Here is a 15,340-nt window from a genome sequence, read left to right as displayed (position 1 = left end):
ATAATAAAATAATATAATAACAGTACTATGTGCCAGACACCATGGCTGACAACTCTTCCAACTTTCATAAAACCATGAGGTGGCCATTATAAATCTTCCATGTGGCAGGTGGGGAAACAGGCACAGAGAGGTTAAGAATTTGCCCATGGGCACACAGCATTGTGGTACAGTTGGCATTTGAACCCAAGGGAGATAACCAGTGTGCCATGGCATCTCTGTGTAGCCCTAACCTCATTCTTTCCCATACTTACTTTTCAAAGTGTATTTCCTTGCTTCTTTAATGGGAAAACAATGTATCCTTCTTGGGATGCCTATTTTTCTCTTTTCCATTAACCCACAAACTTGGCCTTCTCAGTTCAAACTTGTACAATTTGCAACCAAGTTTCTAACATTGTCTTGGCTGGGACTCTTCTCTAGGGATTTGGTTTACTGGAATCTACAAATTTTACTCCGATTTTAGCCGAAAGTCCTGCCTCATTCACTGTATCGCTTATCTTTTTAAATTTTCTCAAAACGTGGTAGGCAAAATCTTCATCTTGGAGCTCGCTTTTTTTCTACCCCTTTTAACATTTTGATTCCACAGCCTCCCTAGGAGGACCTCCTCATAGTGCTTCACTGAAACCTGAGTTTCTTCCATGGCTGCTCCTGTCTACTTCATCCCTGCAGCTGCTGCACATCCAGCCAAGTCCTCTCAGACACTGCTGTGGGACTGAGAAATAGGAAAAGGAGGAAAGCCAGGGACAGCTGTGCCACAGTGAATTCCAGCGTAGGGCAATGAAAGCTCATCCTGACAGCGTACTGCACTTTCGAGGTGAGTGGCATTTGAGCTGGGAATAAAGTCCGAGGACATCAGGAAGTGAAGGGAGAGCCACCCTGGCTGAGAGAGGGAGATGAGTCTGGGGTCTGTGTGTCCCTCAGGCCAGCCATCCCTGACCTCTACCCTGGAACAAACTGCCTGTGGTGTTCTATATAGTGCCAAAGCCCAGAAAACAACAAATCATGATTTTTTTACTCGGAATAGTCTCCTCACCTGGGTTCCAGCTGAGTAGATCTGAGCCATTTCATATATTACTTCCAGTTCCTCACTGAAATTCCAATTGTTTTTCACCCACTCGAGAAGGCAAGTCAGCTTGCTGTGCCCATAGACATGACCTCAAATGGGTTTGATTTATTTAGGCAGGTCAGTCATCTGAAAAGGTCAGCCCTTAGCAGTTCCTAGGAATTAATCAGTGGTGTGACACAACGCAGCTGTGATTCCACAAACCAGCGACAACTGGGTAGTGGCAGGCACGGTACTAAATTATTAACCCCCAGAAGTCTGTGGCCCCCCCCCGCTTTTTTTAAACTTGCCTTGAATGCCACCTAATGAGTGCTTGCTGGGGCGTGAAACAGTCTTGAACCTGCATTCTTGCATTGTTTTGGAAGGCGTCCTGTGTTGATACTGAGTGCGGCCCTCATACAGACCACATTTTGTCACAAAATGAGGTAGAAAAGAGAGAATCATACACCTGGAAAAAGATCAGAGAACTGTGCTTTGAAAGATTAATAGATGTGTTTCCCTTTTTATGACTGATGAAGATTATTACTGACGATTATTTAAAATGTTTCCAATAATTACAATGGTTGTTCTAGTTTAAAACTCATTTCACAAAAGATAAAGAATTATACAGTTCTAATTAAGGTTTGGGAGTAATAGTTAAAACTGGTTTTCCCAAAGTACTTTTCAACTGTTTCTGCACAAGGAGATGAGTAAAGAATTTGCTCAGGGTCTGTGATGAGCTGGACCCTGGAATGAAGACCAGAATCCAAGCTCCTGACCTCAGACCCAGCTTAGCTGATAAGGAGCATAAATACTCACACTGGAGTTTGGTTGTTCTTGAAGAGAGATTTATGATCCCCAAACCAGGAGTTCCTTTCTCCCCTGGTTGCTTTCAAGACCTTGTGGTGACCCACCTACTCCCAGGAGGCAATCCTGATTAATTTTACTGCCTCCAAACCGGTCTTTGTGTCAGCACTTCTGAATTGACTTCAGTCTTTTGTTTCTTTGTTATTTCTTAAGAGTGAATTTCCTTTCTCCATGTGACCTGAAATATCTTGAAGGCAAAAGACGCTTCTATTTATGACTGTGCTTCCTTGACCTTCCTCTCCCACCCTTCTCCCTCCATACCCCTCTTCCTGCCTCCCTGCCGCCCCTCCCCTTCCACACACAAGTGGAGGCCCAGTGCAGGAAAACCTCAGCCTCCTGGCGTCAGGAAGGTTTCCAATTCTCACTGGTAATGGACACACACCCTCTGGAGGAGCTGGGCTGAAAAATTACTGGCCTGGACAAATGCTCCTGATTTAAATGTAAATTCAGACTTAAAAAACAGACCTGGTGATATTCAGAACTTAGAATATCGTTTAAACCGACTGGCTTTCTCTGTGAAGATCACTCTTTAGGAGCCCTGAAAAGGAGAGGCCAGGTGGGAAACGGGCACTATGGGAACTGCTTCCTCAGGGAGGGGAGTGCAGGGCTCTGCGCCAAGTGCCCCCTGGAAGCTCAATGCCCAGCAGCGCCAGGCGCCTTCCGATTGTATCTGCGAACCTAAAGCCCTCAGATGTTTATGCAGCTCTTTGCGGTTTTAAAAGGGTTCCCACACACATGGTTTCACCTGATCCTCATGAGTGCCTTGCCAGGGGTGAAGGACAGATTTCATTATCCTCGCTTTATGAAGAGGAAACTGGATCCCTGGAGTCCACGGAAATGAGAGGAGCCAGGATCTGAGCCCACCCATAAATATTCATTGAATTGAACTAATATAGAAATATATGATTATTTTAAGGTAAACAGAATGTTTGTCCTTAAGAAGGTCATATCTAATTGTGGAGAAATGTTCAAAATATTTTTTTTTATTTATTTTTGAGATTGTGTCTTGCTGTGTCACCCAGGCTGGAGTGCAGTGGCACGTACTCGACTCACTGCAACCTCCGCCTCCTGGGTTCAAGCGATTCTCCTGCCTCAGCCTCCCTACTAGCTGGGATTACAGGTATGCGCCACCACGCCCGGCTGATTTTTGTATTTTTAGTAGAGATGGGGTTTTACCATATTGGCCAGGCTGGTCTCAAACTTCTGACCTCAGGTGATCCGTCTGCCTTGGCCTCCCAAAGTGCTGGGATTACAGGCATGAGCCGCCGCACCCAGCTCCAAAATAAACATAATTAAAATAACCATACAAGGAATAAATAAGGCAAGACCAGACATCCTTCATTGTGAAATGAGGCGAGAAAGTGCTGTGATTTTTTAGGGGACTTAGGTAACTGTTACCCCATGATTGAACGGAACTGAAATTTCTGTATCTTCCACCCCAACTCCATTCCACGTTCCTGCTGAATATTCTGGGTTTTGCTAGAATTCCTTATGACACATAAAAAGTCTTCAGCTCTACGCCTTAGCCATGGCGATGTCTGGGTTTTTCACGTCATCTTCAGTCCTGTGTTTGCAGTGCAACTCAGGGCCAAAACAAAAAAGAATTTTTTTTTTTTTTTTAATTTAAAAAGTCACAGGGAACATGAAAAAGGGGAAGAGGGAAATTTGTCTTCAGTGTTGCAGGAAAGTCCACCCTCTCCTTCTAGGGGTGGAACTTAGTGGATCTAATGAATCACACATGAAAAGAGACGTAAAAGAGGAAGGAGTTTCAGGAGGGTATTGGCCAGGTCAAAGGAGAGGGTGGAGGAAAAGAGCCACGAAATAACCGGGAGACAAGCTTTCGGAGGCTTTTGACTGACTGGATGTGGGAATGTTGTGGAAGACTTCTGGCCTGCCATTTCCTGAGAACGGGACTGCTGAGAGAGGAGCTGGGAGGAGCACTGCAAATTTCACTTTGGACACGTAAGTCAGAGGTATCTGTGAGGGGACCAAGTTGGGAGGGCAAGCAGGGAATTGGACATGTGGTCCTGGAGCACAGAGAAGGGACTTGAGCATGCATATTTGGGTGTTGCCATGGTTCCAATGTTCCCTCCAAAACTTATGTTGAAACTTAATCCCCAGAGTGGCAGCATGGAGAGTTGGGGCCTTTAAGAGGTGATTGGATCATGAAGGCTCTATTCCCACTAATGAATGGATTCATCATGGGAGAACTGGCGGCTTTATAAGAGAGGAAGAGAGACCTGCGCTAGCACCTTAGCACGCTCAGCCCCCTTGCCATGTCATGCCCTGAACCCCTCAGGACTCTGCAGAGAGTTCCTACCATCAAGAGGGCTCTCACCAAATGCAGCCCCTCAACTTTGGACTTCTCAGCCTCCAGAGCTGTAAGAAATAAATTCCCTTTCCTTATAAATTACCCAGTTTCAGATATTCCTTGTTTTTAATTTTTAATTTTTTTTTTTTTTTTTGAGACAGTCTCACTCTGTCGCCTAGGCTGGAGTGCAGTGGCGCGATCTCAGCTCACTGCAACCACCGCCCCCCCGGGTTCAAGCGATTCTCCTGCCTCGGCCTCTGGGGTAGCTGGGATTACAGGCACCTGCCACCACGCCTGGCTAATTTTTATATTCTTAGTAGGGATGGGGTTTCACCATCTTGGTCAGGTTGGTCTTCAACTCCTGACCTCATGACCCACCCGCCTCAGCCTCCCAAAGTGCTGAGATTACAAGCGTGAGCCACTGCACCCGACCCCAGTTTCAGATATTCTGTTATAAGCAATAGAAACAAACTAAGTCTCTTTGACATGGAGTGGATACTGGAAGCCATGTGACTTCTGTGGGATCATCTCGAAAGAAAGTGTAAAATGAGAAGACACAAGGGCCCGGGAAAGAGCCCTAGGGAACTCCGCATTTGTACAGCAAGTACTGGGTAAAGGGAGAAAAGGGAGAAGCCTGCTAGGATGCTGAGAAGGAGCAGCCAGAGGAGGGGGAACCCAGGAGAGCGTGCTGGTGTGGGAGTCAAGAGAAGTGTGTCAGAAGAAGGGAGCGGTTGACAATGTCAGAAGCTGCCAAGAGGCACAATAAGATTGAGGGAACAAGTGAGTGTGGTTGTTTCTTTATGGGCCAGAATTTTAAATACCAGGATGAAGGGCACCTAACAAATAGCAAATACACAAACTAACTTTTGTACCTACCAGACTTCAGACTAAAATCGGTACAAAGAATACTCGCCAGGGTAAGGAGAAGCCCAGGAAATTACAAGAGATATCTAGTTTCTGAAATGAATTACAATGATCATCTGAACAAATAGTGTGAAAAAATATACACCTGAAAACATGTGTGAAAATGGCCAACAAAACATTGAAAATCAGGGTTACTGGGGAAGACTTTTACTGCCAGTTATTAAAATTTACTATCAGCTGTATTAACTGGAACAGCTGCCAGAATAGGTAATTCAACAGCCAGGATGGGAAGCCCTGATACATGAGTTTCGTGGGGACTGTAGGTAGCCCCTCTGGCTACCTTCTTTCTAGTTGAATAGGTTACATATCTAACTCCCTTGCAATTAGGTTCACCTACTCAGGTGCCCTTGAGTTAGACTTGAAAGGCAGAAGACAGCAGAGGCCATTTTACTGCTGCTTCTGATGGAGATGCGAGGCTTCCATAGGAAAGAGGGGTCCACCGGTATAAAGAGCCCGACAACCATATTCTCCAGATGTTCAGTCCCTCTTGGCCACCCCAAACCAAATGACAGTCCGCGAGACTCTGCCCATGGAGACTCCACCTGCTGGTCCTCCAGGTGGAGTAACTGATAACAAAAATCTCTAGCTTACTCCTAAGTGTTTATTCTGAAGGCAGTATGTACAGCAAGACCAGACTTTTGGCCCAGCTAGCGATGACTACTGCAATGTCAAAAGAGCACATAAACAGATTTAAAAAGCAAATGACAAACTGGGAAAATTGCTGTCACATACGTAACAAAGGGCTGATATTCTATAAAGAGTTCTTGCAAATGAATAAGACAAAGATGAATCCAAGTGGGCAAAAGATATGCGTAGGCAATCTGCAAAAGTGATGCATAAAAACAGGTTCAACATTACTAGCAATTAGTGGAATAAAACTTAAAACAACAATGCAAAACCACTGTTCTATCATATTAACAAAGATGACAAAAAATGGTGTGACAGTGCAGGGTGTGGAGAAAAGTTGGTGTCAAAGCTGTGCCATCTTTCTGTGTATCTTTCATATCAAACAAACGCCTTCAACAATGAGCACACCTTTCGACACGAGTTCCCAGACTTTCTCCTAAAAAAAAAAATGACGTGCACACAGATTTAGCTACAAGTAATTTTGCAAAAGTGAAAAGTTGAAAACAACCCAAATGTACAAAAATAGGGGAGATAATTATGGTACATTTGTATAATAGTATGCCACTTGGTCATTAAAAATGCCATAGAAGTATATTTTTCATAGGCTTATTTCTAGCTGCTGGTTTTACAGGTGGTTTTTGCTTTTTTATTTTATTTATCATTTATATTTTCCTATAATTATTGCATATTTTTTAATAATAATTTTTTAAAACTGGCAATTATATGGTGAAAAGGAGAGAAGGGCATTAGTAAATTCTGAAGCAACTGAAATTAAATCGTAACTGCTCATTAATAAATAAACATCATTACATACTAACATTTACCTTAAATAAACTAGATTTCATTTTTCTACTATGGGAGGAAAGACCTAAAATACAAATTGACTCGAATTATAGAAAATAAAGTTACAATTCAGGAATATCTGTCTTTGGACTGTGAAATTTGTACCTGTTATGTATGTGTGTGTGTGTGTGTGCCTGTGTGCGTGTGCGTGTGTATAAAAAATATTTGGAAAGATATCCACTAGTTTAAAAGTGGTTCCTTTCAGCAGGGTGGGATGAGAGGGGGACAGGAGACAAATTTTTATTTACACAACTCTGTATGACTTGTTATAACAAGCATGAAAAATCGAAGGTCACTTAAGTAAAAATGGTTATAATTATGAAAATACTTAGAAATATGTAAAGTCTCTATGGTATGATTAGAAATCATAATGCAAAATATGTATACTGTGCTTATAACTATGTTCATATATTTCCATGTGAGAGAAGCCTGAAGGGGAATACTCTGCGATGAAAGTAGCTTTTCAAGTTCATTCATTGGTTCATTTATTCCACAAATGTGTGCTGAGCTGCTACCATGGGCCAGGCAACTGTTGCAGCCACCGGGATATAGCAATCAAAAATCAAATGTGCCTCCACTCAGGGAACTTAAATTCTAGTAGTGGGGGACAGACAATACATGGTAAACCCAGCGAGTATTTTAGGAAGTGGTGAGCGTCCTGGGAAAAGTGGAGCAGGCCAAGGGAGACTAGCAGTGCTCTGGGTCAGGGGCAGGTTTAAACAGGTTGGTCAGGAAAGGCCTCACTGAGGTGACATGGGAGGAAAGACTTGAAAGAGCTGAAGGGTTCAGTCCTGGAAATGCCTGGAAGGGGTGTTTTACAAATAGACAACAGCCGGTGCAGAGGCCAATGCAGCTAACAAGGAAGGGTAGAGCAGGTCAGACAGCTAGGTAGGCCAGTGGGTTGTCCGGCTCTGCGGCCATTGGAAGGACTTTGGCGTTTTATTTCAAGTAAACTGAGGAGCCGCTGTGCAGTTTGGAGCACAGAAACGACAGGATCCCTGTGGCTGCTGTATGGAAATCCAGCGACTGGGAGGGCAGGGAGGGCAGGGAGACCTAGGTGTTCAGGTGAGGGATGAAGGGGGGTGGGGACATGCTGAGGTGTTGCATCCTAGACACAGACTGAAGGTAGGGTCAACAGGGTTTCTAGTCAGATTGTGTAGAGGGGGTGAGAGAGTGAGGCTGGCTCTTCTGGTTGTGGCCTGAGTAAATGGAGCCGCCATTAATGCCCATGGGAAAGACAGGTGGGCGGAGAAGGTTTGAAGGTGGGGGAAGAAAGGGTCTTATTCTCTTCTTCCTTGCAATAATATATTCCAAGCAATATAATTAAGCAATATATATTTTTCCCTTTAAGAAAATTCCAAAAATTATATCGTTCCAAATAAAAAAATCATTTCAAGAGTCCTGACGCAGCAACCATTACATTCCCAGTAATGGAAATGTGAAGTCAGTCCGTGCTCTGGAGAAATTCCAGAACAGAACACAGGCCAGGAGACCCGGCCTAGATTCCGGTTTTCGAAGCGTGGGGGCAAAAACGGAGGCTGCAAATCCATCCCCAGTCCGGCAAGATTCTCGAGCATGTCGGGAGAGGGCTGCATAGGAACTTCAAAAACGAGTAGCGGCTCCCTTGGATTCAGCGTGAGGGGGAAACCGCGGGGCGGACTCGGAACTCAGGAGTCCGACGTCTGAAGGAGCGGGAGGCTGCTTCCGAGGAGCCCGGGGCACGACGGGAAGGGCCGCGCCGGCCAGGCAGCCCTCCTCCCGGCAGCCTCGGGCAGGCCGTTCCCGCGCCGGCGACGGCGGGCCCGGCCGCAGGTACCAACGGCACCTGTCAGAGGGCAGCGCGGGCGCACCCTGCAAGGGGCCTGCCTCGTCCAGAGAGGCAGCGAGAAACAGCAGCGATGAACGAAACAAAATCTTCCTCCACTACGGCTACACAGAGCTCGCGTCGAGGAAGCGGGAACACACAGGCCCCGGTGCTTTCCGAAAGGCGTCTCGCCAGGACCCGCGACCAGCGTGGGGCGGGGGGGGGGCCACCCTTTTTGAGAAGCCAGGTCAAGCAGGCCGTCGCTGGGCGACCTCTGGGCGGAGGGAGAGGGCAGGGCGGCACCGCACAGGTTCCGCCCCTACTTCAGCGTCCTCGCCCCTCCCAAGCTCCGCCCAGCGCCCCAAGGGCCAACCCCCCCGCGACGCATGCGTGCTTCTTCCCGCGCGGCTCCACCTGCCGCGCGCTTCCGCTGCTGGCCAGTCCTTCTGCCCCTCCCCCTCCTGTACGGCCGCTACTCTGCGCCCGGCTTCCTTCTCACAACCTGGTTCTGCCCACACCTGTTCTTCAGCCCTGTGAACAGTGGCTGTAGAACAGTCTCAGGCCCTGCAGACCCACCTCCCTCGCTCCCGTGGTGGCGGTGGTGACGGGCTGGGGACGTGGGGTAGAAAAATGGGCGGGATGTGGAAGGCCGCGTTGCCGGGGCCCACTTCCGGAGGACGGGCGGAAGTGGCTGCGGTGGATGGTGGGAGGGGGGAAGGAGTGCGAGGGGAGGGCCGGGCCGCTGGGGGTCGAGGGGGTGGGGCCTGGGCCGGCGCTGGGGATCGGGCCTGGGGCCTGGATTGCGACCCGGGGCGGGCCGCGGCTCCTAGCCGAGACGGGGCGGGCGGGAACCAGGTAACGACCCGGCGCAGTTAGAGCGAGGGTCGTTCGCAGGGCGGACGGGTGGGGGTCGGAGTCCAGGAAGGGTCGCAGTGTCACCCTCTTCTCTTGTGAACACGGGGCACGGGGTTCCGGGGAGAAGGGTGGGAGGAGTTAAATTCTTGGAGGGGTGGAGGTCATGTGGACGCCACGCCCCTACAGGAAGGAAAGGAGAGGGAGAGAGTGTGTGTGGATGGATGTGTGTTGAGAGAGAGAATGGATGTGTGTGTGTTTACGAATAAACTTGGAGGGGAGGGGGCAACAGGGGTGGGTTTTCGGGCTGAGAAATGGGAACACTGTGGGGCTGCTGCAAGCAGGACTTGGGCCTTAAACATTCCAGGAGAGTGTTCTCGGGAGTAGCCCCGGGAAGGACTTTAACCGAGGTTGGGAATTACATCTCTGGCACAGTTTTGCAAGCAGAGGGGGAGCTTAGTTAAAGGAGCAAAGAATGCAAGTGGAAGATGCCAGCAGCTCGGTCTGGAAAGGATTTATTAACTAGTTGGAGAGGGCTGGTGGATTAAAACACTCAGCACCCTAAGAAGCTTGGGAGATTCGATTATTATGTTGCGCTTTAGACAGGAGGGCAGGAGAAAGGGCGTTCTTTTCTCGATTTCTTAGAAGACAGTCTCCGGTTACTTTTCTGTGGTGAGAATGGGTACGATCCATCTTTTATCCTGAATCATGTATGTTTGTACATACATATAATATGTTTATATTATATGTGTTTATATATATAAACACTATTGATGAGGTGACTGTGTTCTGGCGTGTGATACGTGAGTTAAGTAGGTGCTTTGTATAACCTTGCGGAGTGTTTAACGAAGGTGTTTTGATGATAGAGCCTAGTATGGACTCTTAGGTGGGGAGTGGAAACTAGAAGGTTTTAGGACTCTATTTGGGTATCTAGATTAGAGAGCGTTATATTGTTTAAATGTTCTGCAGGTTAACACAGAAATCTGCCTCCTGGGCCATGCCGCTTCTAAGGCCTGTTTCTTCTCATGAGCCCCAGCACAAGACAGATGGGCCAGTTCTCACAGTGGATAACTTCCCCTGCCTGAGCAAGAGATGGGATAGTATCTGGGATCTGTCCATCACCAGACTCTGAGCTTAATAAGGCAGCTGAATGAAGGGAGGTAACGGACCCCTGAGAGGGGCACTGAAGTCTGCAGTGGGGGGGGAGGGGCCTGGACACACCCCTTCCCCCCCAGACTCCTCCCCGTCAGGGTCGGCTCAGCCATGGACTTTGGACCTGGATAAGAAGAGAGAAGCTGCACTTTGGTGGATCTGATTTGGGAGTCTCAGTTTTGAAAATGGAGTGCTGAATGGGGATTTGATGATCTCCTGGAGAGCAACTGAGACAAGAGAAGAAAGGTAAGGCTCCTGTCTCATTTCCCATTTAATGTCTTGCTCTGCCTGTGCAGAAGGTGTTGAGCTGGCGAGTTCGCGGAGGCTACTATTCAGGAAATCTTATCCAGATGGGTACACTGGAAGCTACACCTCTCCATTACTCTGTCCGGGTATAGACTTGTTCCCAACCTCCCCTTACCCAAGCTGGATGAGTGCCTTGTAAGGGACTGTGAGCAATGGCAGTTGTGAGGTTAGGCCAAGGAGAACATGATAATAATTGAGGCTTTTGAAGGGAGGTTGGATTAGATTACCTGTAAAGGCCCTTCCAACACTGAGATAATAGGATTCCAAGTCAGTCTGGGTTAAGACTGGAATGGATTACCTAGGCAGAGGCAGCTGCTCTGTTTTGGGGAGCTAACTGAAAAGGACTGCTGGTGGGGGGAGAAGGCGGGAATGGTCTAGATAACCTCCTAAGTTGTCTCCCTTCCTACTTCTATAAGGGGAGCTTAGCCCATGAAAGCTCGGGAAAAGAGCAGAGGAACAGAACACAGGTTTGGGGGTCAGGAAGGAGTACTTGTGTTCTAGCTTTGACTTTTTGAGTCAGTGTACAACCCTACACAGGCCATGTTCTCTTCACCTACAAAATGGGGGAAAACTGACTTTCCAGGTCCCTTACAAGTTGTTACGAGGAGCAAATGAAACAAGGATTTTGAAAAGTATCCAGGGCCGTGTACACAGGAAACAATAACATCGATGTTGCTCTACGTGCCTTAAAAGCACAGAAACAACTCTGAGTCAGGAGTTCTGTTTTCTTCTTGAAATAGTGTGCTGGCAACAGCCTAAGAAGATGTCCTTAGTGAAAAGCCTGCCCCTGAATGTGTTTCATCATCTTGTTGGTAAACAGCACTTGGGATCATCAAGTTGTAGAACAGGTGAATAGATCCAAGGAGAACTTGGATTGAAGGAGTCTTGCAGATACTGCATTGGCCCTTATGGCTCTCCAGTCCAATTTCAGTGTGCCCCTTTGAGGTAGCTGATTAAAGAGGTGGTGGAAGGATGCTTAAGCCTTGAGGGCAGGTGTCTGGCTAGGCACTTTGCTTGGAGTGAGTGGTGGTCTTTACCTTCCTGTGCCATATGCTAGTTATCTCTCCAGCTCTTTAAGATGACATTTTTTTCCAGACATCTCTTCGCCCTTTGTATTTTCTCAGGCTGTATTCCCTATAAAAGCAGCCCTGTTTGTCTTTATCTTCTCACTTCCTGTCTGCTCCCTCCTTCAATTCCAGTTTACCTGTGCCAAGATGCCTGCTTTTCCCAGGGACAACACACAGCAGAAAGGAGGGGTAGAGCACAGTGTTGGGAATTTTGAGAGACAGTAGGGTATGGTGGCCTGGGCAAAGGGCAGGAGGCCTGGCTTCTGGCATGTCTCTGCCTCTCCCTAGCTCAGTAACACCTAGGCCTCACATGTTCCTTGAGGATGGGTGACAGTGAGGTCATCTGCAAACTGAAAATCCTGCACTTACGCCTTACTTTCCATGTTACATTTTTTTCTTCCATCCCCTTCCCCAGTCTTTCCTTTTTTGCCACAGGAGTTTTCCTCACTCCCTCCAGCGGCCTGAGAGGTGGGCAGTGGCCTGGGTGGAGCTGCTGCTCCCGAGCTGTACTTTCTCCTCTGGTCTGGTGCCTGGGGCAGCCCCTTTGAGGCCAGGCTGCTCCTTTATAAGGTGTGGGTCTCAAGATGGGTGTAGCACCTTCCCCAGCTTCACCCAGCAAATTTCTGTTGCCAGTCTTTGCTTAGACACAGGGGTCACAGTGATCCCTCGGGGATACGTGATGCCACGGTGCCTCCTCAGCCATCTCTGGGATCCCAGGTACCAGGGAGTTGCGTATTTGCGTAATGCTTCTATCACGTGATCCACTCAATCTGTTTTGTCTGTTTTCCCTCACCACTTTGTTGTGAGGAGAACAGAGCAGGGATTCTTTTCCCAGTTTGAGGGGAAGCTACGGAAGCCCTGAGTGGGAAGGGTTTGCCTAAGGGTAGAGCGGTAGGCACTGAAATCGCCTCCCAGTGCTGTGCTGTTTCCACAGCATCTGACCTGACGAGGCCATCTGGGTTCTGCTGCAGACCTCCAGGGAGAGAAGCTCTGTGCCCGGCCAGACAGCCTCTCTGGTAGAACGTTTCCTCCTTAGAGTGAGCAAGCATTCCTCTCCCTGACCTTCCCACCCTCCTGCCCTGCACCTGACCCTTCCATGAGACAGTCCTTTCAAGACAACCATTGGCTTTTTCACATGGGCACCAGGATGCCAAGGCATAGCACTCAGCAGGTGTCAGGCTACTTAGCCAGGAGCAGTGATAGACTTAACCAGACTGTGTGTGCATTTTTTTTTTTTTTTTGAGACAGTCTTGCTCTGTCGCCAGGCTGGAGTGCAGTGGTGCGATCTCGGCTCACTGAAACCTCCACCTCCTGGGTTCAAGCTATTCCCCTGCCTCAGCCTCCCAAGTAGCTGGGACTACAGGCACACGCCACCACGCCCGGCTAATTTTTTGTATTTTAGTAGAGATGAGGTTTCACCATGTTGGCCAGGATGGTCTCAATCTCCTGACCTTGTGATCTGTCTGCCTTAGCTTCCCAAAGTGCTGGGATTACAGGCATGAGCCACGGTGCCCGGCCGTGTGTGTATTTTAACTCAATTAATTATTTATATCCTTCTTTATTCCAAAAAGAATTGTAGGTGGCTAACCAAAAGTTACATTTCACAGACATTGTTTAGTGATTATTATGTTAATCTTTCCTTTTTGACCTGGATGAGATGAATTTCTGGGTCTCCATTGTGGGGTGAGGGAGAGGGGCAAGCAGAGATATTAGGAGGCAGGGAGAAGGGAAACAAAACACTGATTTAAAAAATTTGCTTTTACTTTTTTTTTTTTTGAGATGGAATCTCACTCTGTCACCCAGGCTGGAGTGCAATGGCATGGTCTCTGCTCACTGCAACCTCCGCTTCCCAGGTTCAAGCAATTCTCCTGCCTCGGCCTCCCGAGTAGCTGGGACTACAGGTGCATGCCACCACACTTGGCTAATTTTTGTATTTTTAGTAGAGACGATGTTTCACTATGTTGGCCAGGCTGGTCTCAAACTCCTGACCTCGTGATCCGCCTGCGTTGGCCTCCTAAAGTGCTGGGGTTACAGGCGTGAGCCACCGCGCCCGGCCTGCTTTTACTTTTACTGATGTTTTCAAGCCAACATATGGTTTAATTTAAGGGCATGAATTCTTTCCAAATTGTAAAAAATGTCAGGGATCTTGGGCATGGTTTATGGGAGGGCAGTTTCCTGGAACAGTTTTCACTCCCTTTTCATCTTTTCAGTTCTCTTTTGTCGGTGGTGGAGTGGGCAGGGGAGAGTATTGTTCCTCCTAATTCTGGTCTAATCTTGTAACTGTTTATCCTCCTGTTTTTTCCTTTTGCACATAATCCAATCCCAGGCCCACCCCCAGAATCCTGGCCCCTTGTTTCTATCCTTCTTACCCCAGTCACTGCTCCCCATGTAACCTCTATCAAGAGCTCAGAGCCTCTTTTCCCCAGGTCAGTTTGGCACTCATTTACCCTGGTTTCTTGCCTCTCAGACCAAGTGCTTGCTTTTGCCTCCATGAAGCCCATTCTGATTCCCTAACCAGGCCCTTTCTTTTTGGGATGGTCTCTTGCAGTCCGGGAATTTCTCCTTTTGGATCTTCCTGTGAGCCTTGGGATTTAAACCAAGGGTGGTAGAGATGGGGTGTGCGTTACAGTGCACGAACAGCCGCCATCCTGTTTCCCCTTCACCTGCCTTAGATGGAGAAGTATCAGGGTCAGTGGTGGGAATCTGATCTTCCCCCACCTTTCAGCACCCCCTGATGTCTGTCCTTTCTCCTGGAAGGTGATTTTGGCTCCTCATGTCTTGGATCTACAAACCAGTGTTTCCCAGCCTTTTCACTTTTAGGAAACACAATTGTTTTTTCCTTTACGCCTTGACACCTAGTGTGAGTGTGCAGAGCCCCCAGGCCCCTGACTCCTCCATTAGGCAAACATAGGGCAGAGGTGACAGACACTGGCCTCTGACTGGCATATCCGCCTGGGTTCGAGGCTCCTGCCACAGTGCGCGCAGTCAGCTAAAGTGGAAGCCACGGGCTTCCCGCACATCGCACACTGCACACGGCGGCCTCGGTGGGCCTGCCCTTCTCCCACTCCGCCTCCAGATCTGGGCTCTGGCCACTTAAGCGGAGGCTTCACGGCAGCGCCTGAGAGGACACAGAGCCCTCTCAAAGCACTGGCGCTGGAGGATGTGTGCGGGGGTGTTGGGGGGGCGCACAGGAGTCCCCGGTCTAAAACCTGGCTATGCTCCCCACCAGGTCTTGTGGCTTCCAGCACGTTGGCACTTACCCTGAGCCTCAAACTAGTTATCTGTAGAATGGGGATGATAACGCCCACTCCGCAGAGCTGCTGAGGCTTGAAGGAGAGGCCGAGGGAGGGTTTGGCCCGTGAGGCCCCTCACCATGCCTGGTGACCCCTGAGCCTCAAACTAGTTATCTGTAGAATGGGGATGATAACGCTCACTCCGCAGAGCTGCTGAGGCTTGAAGGAGAGGCCGAGGGAGGGTTTGGCCCGTGAGGCCCCTCACCATGCCTGGTGACCCCTGAGCCTCAAACTAGTTATCTGTAGAATGGGGAT

The 15,340-nt window shown here is 48.4% G+C and overlaps 1 protein-coding gene across 9 annotated transcripts in view; it reads left to right on the top strand.

Annotated features, from left to right (window-relative positions):
• The first annotated feature begins 526 nt into the window (after positions 1–526).
• Positions 527–15,340, top strand: part of MGAT1 (alpha-1,3-mannosyl-glycoprotein 2-beta-N-acetylglucosaminyltransferase) — a 52,306-nt gene continuing 37,492 nt past the window's right edge. The window contains exons 1-3 of one of the 9 annotated variants that reach the window (XR_008548174.2): positions 527–3,879; positions 4,028–8,584; positions 10,237–10,665. The gene's annotated coding sequence lies outside the window, so the exon portion shown is untranslated. Of the gene's footprint in view, positions 3,880–4,027; positions 9,119–9,147; positions 9,271–9,290; positions 9,950–10,236; positions 10,666–15,340 lie in introns of those variants that run through there. The other 8 variants (XM_054684872.2, XM_054684871.2, XM_063811748.1 and 5 more) reach the window with 8 other exon arrangements.

This window comes from Pan troglodytes, chromosome 4, assembly GCF_028858775.2.
Source record: "Pan troglodytes isolate AG18354 chromosome 4, NHGRI_mPanTro3-v2.0_pri, whole genome shotgun sequence".
NCBI lineage: Eukaryota > Metazoa > Chordata > Mammalia > Primates > Hominidae > Pan > Pan troglodytes.
The sequence above is the reverse complement of the archived record's forward strand: the minus strand, read 5'-3'. Positions and strand labels throughout refer to the sequence as shown.